Source organism: Dendropsophus ebraccatus, chromosome 6 (genome assembly GCF_027789765.1).
Source record: "Dendropsophus ebraccatus isolate aDenEbr1 chromosome 6, aDenEbr1.pat, whole genome shotgun sequence".
Classification (NCBI taxonomy): domain Eukaryota; kingdom Metazoa; phylum Chordata; class Amphibia; order Anura; family Hylidae; genus Dendropsophus; species Dendropsophus ebraccatus.
The window spans coordinates 40877555-40883416 of record NC_091459.1 but is presented as its reverse complement, the minus strand read 5'-3'; the positions used below and the strand labels follow the sequence as shown (position 1 = coordinate 40883416).

General features: G+C 44.2%; 1 long non-coding RNA gene across 1 annotated transcript; it reads right to left on the bottom strand.

Moving 5' to 3' along the window:
- Positions 1-1307: 1307 nt before the first annotated feature.
- On the bottom strand, positions 1308-3604 carry LOC138794776 (uncharacterized). The gene is made up of 3 exons (XR_011363498.1): positions 3445-3604; positions 1823-1960; positions 1308-1376 (listed from the first exon to the last, which is right to left on the bottom strand). It is a non-coding gene; the product is annotated as an uncharacterized lncRNA (long non-coding RNA).
- Positions 3605-5862: the final 2258 nt, after the last annotated feature.

Sequence of the window (5862 nt, the reverse complement as noted above, 5' to 3'; positions counted from 1 at the left end):
AACGTAAACACTAAGATCAAAATTTGCGCGGTCCACTGGGTCATTTTGGGATTGGTCCTCAAAGGGTTAAACTAGAAAAAATATTATGATATTTATCGTGCACTGTTAATGCTGTAAAAGAAAAATAAAAAAACACCCCATGCTAGAATTACTGTACTCCATATGGTACAAAAAAAATTAAATGAATACAGTTATACCTGTAAAAGCCCACTGATGAGTTTTGGGAGGAAACCCACACAAATACAGAGAGAGCTTACACATTCTTTGTCCTTAGGGGATTCAAACCCAGGACCCCAGCAAGCCTACATTGCTAACCACTGAGCCACCAAGCTGCATACTGTCTCTTTGTATTGATACACCATTGAGCAGTATAGGGGAAGGGAGATGTGGTGTTCCCCCGCCTCTTGGCTGGGAGATCACATGATTAAGGCCATGCCAGTGATGGGCCAGGTTACAGAAGACATCTTACAGCTTACCCGTCCCACAGTATTGTGCTGGTTTAAAAGCTACAATACTTCTCTATTGGTTATTCAAATCATTTAAATCATGGATAATAAAGTTTTCCATTTTTTTATATTAGTGTTTTCAATCTAAAATACCTAAAACCACACAAATAGGACAATAAATGGCAAATATATTTTAGTTCATGTGTTTTAATTCATTCCAAATAAATATTGCACCATAACCCTGTGTACACGGATGATGTATATATTCTTTATTTACCATTGTGTTTCCTTCTATAGTAAGTCTTATTTCTAAACTAGACACTTGTCATTGGCTTTCCTCTAATCCAATCAACTGCTAATGTATTCTGCACATTCCTTGTGCCTCTATATTTATACCACCAATTCCCAGAACAATACCCCCTGAGGGGTATATGCTTGATAGAGCCTCTGCTTTGTACCCCTCCTCTCACTTGCAGATAACATGTCAGACCTGCTACTTGGGATTCCTTTTCTTCAACCATTAGATATTCAGCAACGTCTAGAATTTTATTCTTTACATACAGAAAATATTCAATATAGGTGAAATGCAAAACAGTCTTTTCTTGTGCACAATATAAGACTGGTTACATGGAGACAGTATCAATAAAAAAGCTATTATCCCCCCTCATCCAGCATGGTATGATTCATTTAATATATTGCTTTTTTCTACAATGTAATGCAATATACTAAGTAACATTGGATGGCCACCTGCTTCCTAAAATATTGCATATGACCACAATAAAGTTTTATTTTATAATTAAGTTCAAATTTCTATCAGTTTTACAATGTCAGCATATGGATTTAATGGAAAATAAAATGTATATATAAACTGTATACAGTACCGGCCTGCCCCTTTCTTAGTATCCACCTCGCACTGCTTCTTCTTTGTTCCTTCACCAACAACAAACAGAAAGGTATATTACAGTAATTGCAGGACTAGCGCCAAACACTTATTCAGTTTGTCCATAGCGGTTTTTATGCTGCTTATGGCTATGTTCACACAACATCACAAATAGAGAAAAGGAGGCCGCTTTTGAAATTTAAAAAACGTTATTGTAATACAATACAAAGTTTACAGTTCTCTTTTTTCAATAGAGGTACAATAAATAAAGGATACTGTACTTGGCTTTGGCTTGGCCTAAGGTACTCAGCTGTGGGCTTAGAGAAAAAGTACCTACACCCATGGGAATGAACTTCCACCTTTCACTGTCTATAGGTATAGAGTGACATAAAACAGGAATGTAGGCCCCAGCTTTGTGGGTGAAGCTAGCCGTCGGGGGAAGACCCCTAAGGAAACCTAGCAATCGCAGTGAAGTCTTTTGGGTTTATCCGCTTACCTAGCCACTGACTTGAGATCCTATCCTGGTTTATCGGGATGAATAGAGAGCAGACATAGGTAGAGCTGTTCCCTTTAGTCTCTGTTCACATCAGTCTCCTCTATGTGCTTTTAGCCAAATATAGCCAAGATGGAATTGCTTTAAAATAAATAATAAATAAATCCTTGGTTTGGGGTCTTGTACAGAGGAGCCATAGCAGCAGCTCCCTCACCGAAATCCTCACAGCAGCTCACTAGATCTCTCTCTGGAAATAAACGACTCCCTGATTGGGCAGAAACAACTGGAAGGCCTTAACGCTGGCCAGTGATTGGTTAGGTGGTGTGAGGAATCCTGCTCAGGGATTGGTTGGCAGAAACAGATAAAAATACAGTTAGGCAGCTGGCCAGTTAACCGTTTGTGAACAATTGGGGAGATTTATCAAACATGGTGCAAAGTAAAATTGTCTCAGTTGCCCCTAGCAACCAATCAGATTCCACCTTTCATTCCTCACAGACTCTTTGAAAAATGAAAAGTGGAATCTGATTGGTTGCTAGGGGCAACTGAACCAGTTTCACTTTCACTTTACACCATATTTGATAAATCTCTCCCACAGTGTATATACTGTTTACACAGACACATACAGACACACAGTATATATATCCTGCAAACACAGACACACATACAGTCACATATACACATACACACCACACAGGAGCATGCTGGGAGTTGTTGTTGTTATCCACACACAGCCGCACAGGAGCATGCTGGGAGTTGTTGTCCACACACAGCCACACAGGAGCATGCTGGGAGTTGTTGTTGTCCACACACAGCCACACAGGAGCATACTGGGAGTTGTTGTCCACACACAGCCACACAGGAGCATGCTGGGAGTTGTTGTTGTCCACACACAGCCACACAGGAGCATGCTGGGAGTTGTTGTCCACACACAGCCACACAGGAGCATGCTGGGAGTTGTTGTATTCCACACACAGCCACACAGGAGCATGCTGGGAGTTGTTGTATTCCACACACAGCCACACAGGAGCATGCTGGGAGTTGTAGTTGCCCACACACAGGAGCATGCTGGGAGTTGTTGTATTCCACACACAGCCACACAGGAGCATGCTGGGAGTTGTAGTTGCCCACACACAGGAGCATGCTGGGAGTTGTATTCCACACACAGCCACACAGGAGCATGCTGGAAGTTGTAGTTGCCCAAACACAGGAGCATTCTGGGATTTGTTGCATTCCACACACAGCCACACAGGAGCATGCTGGGAGTTGTTGTCCTACCACACACAGCCACACAGGAGCATGCTGGGAGTTGTTGTCCTACCACACACAGCCACACAGGAGCATGCTGGGAGCTGTTGTCCTACCACACACAGCCACACAAGAGCATGCTGGGAGTTGTTGTCCTACCACACACAGACACACAGGAGCATGCTGGGAGTTGTTGTCCTACCAAACAGCATGCTGGAAGTTGTTGTCCTACCACACAGAGCATGCTGGGAGTTGTTGTCCTACCACACAGAGCATGCTTGGAGTTGTTGTCCTACCACACAGAGGCCTAACACACACAGAGCACACATAAACTCCACTAACACACAGACATACACACAAAGATAGACATAAATACTCACAGTCACACAGAAGGATCAGTAGAGGATGTCTCTGCCCATGAGGAGGTAGAGCGGAGGATCACACTGCTGGTGTCTCCGTGGGGAGAGGGGGTGGGGTTATGGGCATCTGTGAGCCGGAGACGCTGTGGGGGGCGGGGGATGGGGCCAGGCTGCAGTCACATGTACGGGGGAGAAGGGCTTTGGGGGAGATTTATCAAACATGGTGTAAAGTGAAACTGGCTCAGTTGCCCCTAGCAACCAAAGAGTCTGTGAGGAATGAAAGGTGGAATCTGATTGGTTGCTAGGGGCGACTGAGCCAGTTTCACTTGACAGCATGTTTGATAAATCCCCCCCTGTGTGTCTGTATGTGTATATCTATCTGTGTAAGCAGTATATACAGTGTGTCTCCAAGAGATAGGCTTGGGATGGGCTACAATCAGCCGGGGGGGGGGGGGGGGCGCCAGAAGAATATTCTGCACAGGGCGCCATCTACCCTAAGGCCGGCTCTGATTGGAAACACTGGCAGAGCGCAGATTCCCTTCAACCAGAGGGTCCTACACAAAGGTACCTTACTACAGGTGGGCAAGAACACAGCGGGGGCCCCACCTGCTCTGGGACACTGCATAAATATCATGCTGGGAGCGGTCAAAGTATTTGTATTGTAATCCCACAGCTGCTTCAATCTTCTTTACATATGAGGAAATCATTTCTTAGGGTATAAACACACAAAGCGCATCCGCAATGGATTTCTCGCTGCAAGTTCGCAGCGAAATCCACTGCGGATACTTGCTCATTCACTTTCATAGGCTGACATACTCGCAGCTAGATTGTCATCCCGCTGCGAGTACGTCAAACTCAGCGCCACTAACCCCCACGGCTCAGGAAGATACTGTACTGGATCCCCGCTCCGGCTTGTTTCGGGGCTTCCTGCCGGTCAGCCAATCAGTGCGATGCGGCGGGGCAGCACACTGATTGCCTAACCGCTGGGACACATCAGGAGCCCCCGAAGCAAGCCTGTGCCGGGACCCGCTATAGTATGTTTCCAGGCCACAGGGGGTTAATGGCACTGAGTTTGACATAATCTCAGCAGGATGACAATCCCGCTACGAGTATGTCAGCCCATTGAAGTGAATGGGCAAGTATCCCCAGTGGATTTCGCTGCAAATTAACTGCGAGAAATCCGCTGCGGATATGTTATGTGTGTTTGTACCCTTAAACTTCTAAACCTGTAGTTTTATAAATAATACTTGACCATTGCTTTTACTTTAGGCATTGGCTCAGTATTACATTGCATTCCGTATTGACAGGACATATTTATCTGCAATCACTCACGAACTATGACCACCTGCTAACCACAAACACTTTGCTCTACCCACATGCTCAAATAAGCATGCACAGAAACAAATCAATTCACGGTTTGCAACATATTATGCAAGCATGAGAAATTCTCTACTTGGTCAAAAACTTATTTCTCACTTTGAACATCTATTCTATTCTTTGGAAGTGAAACGATCATTCCCCAAGTGTACTCTGTATTAAAATAAATGAACCACTTCTTCTACCTCTGCAAACATCAGAACGCTTTCAGTGCTAATAATAAAATATGTGGATAATGTTAGCACAAGGAGAAGAACAAATGAGTCATTTAGTTACCCACAAAATGTCAAGAAGAGAGTCTCCATTTTCTTTCTTATAATATCTTTATGATTGTAGGTGACTGCTCATTGATTGATGCGGAACAATCAATAAGCAGGTTAATTAACCATAAATGCACATACAGAGTGCATGTCAATGTATCCATGCCCTTGACCAGGGAGGCATCCCATGGTATTACACAGGCATCTGACTGCCCCCATTATAAAGAAGACAATGCCGTGTTAGGGCTTGGCAAATGCAGAGTGAAGACTGTCAGAGATACTGATTATCAGGGCTACATCTAAGGCCGCAGATCTGGTAGCTGCCATAGCCAATGAATAGGCCATGTACCCCAGTTCTTAGTTTGTCCCAGAAGTCAGACACAATGCAATCAGACACGTATCCCCTATCCTGTGGGCACAGCAGTATCTTCTGGTGGACCCATAAATTCTGGTGCTATTCAATGAATAGCGGCCGCACAAAATTGACATGTGATTTTTTTGTGCGGCTGCATGGAATCCCGGCCGTACTGTATACAGTGTGTATACACTCTGGCCAGGATTCCATTGTAATTAAAGTGATCGGCCGCTGTTATTAAATAAAGGTTGTTGCTTACTGAAAATATTGGTTGTGTGAACGTGGCCTAAGTCTGTATTTGTGAAGAGAGAAAACTAGTCCTACAAAGATTAATATATCTTTCTCTTAGAGTGGATTTATTCTGCTGCAAGTTTCTGGCCCCTTTAACCCTTTGCCGCTCGCAGCCTGCAGCATACATTACCTGCTCTGTGCCACGGTTGCTTTTGA